Raw genomic sequence first — 436 nt, forward strand, 5'->3', positions numbered from 1 at the left:
AAATATACATAATAGCATACATAATAAATTTTTATAGATTAATTAATTACAAATATATACATAAATATTGTCTGTTTACATTAAAATGGTGTGGTTAAGTATTACATAGGTAATGCCATTTTAACCATATTATACACTTTCTATATGTAATATACATATATAAATATACATATTATAATATATTATATAATTATTTTTTCAATTATGGCTCGCAACACACATGTTTGGTTATATAAACCATATTTACATAAGTATGTAATATATTATCAAAACATATTATACACCATTATACACGCATTTTTATGCTGTATATACACAAGGCATAACATATATGGGCCATATAATATATATATATATTAATACTATATATAATATTAGATACATTATTATAATATTATTATACTATATAATCCATATTTTTATATACATACTGTTT

This window comes from Penaeus monodon, chromosome 15 (assembly GCF_015228065.2).
Source record: "Penaeus monodon isolate SGIC_2016 chromosome 15, NSTDA_Pmon_1, whole genome shotgun sequence".
In the NCBI taxonomy this organism is placed as follows: domain Eukaryota; kingdom Metazoa; phylum Arthropoda; class Malacostraca; order Decapoda; family Penaeidae; genus Penaeus; species Penaeus monodon.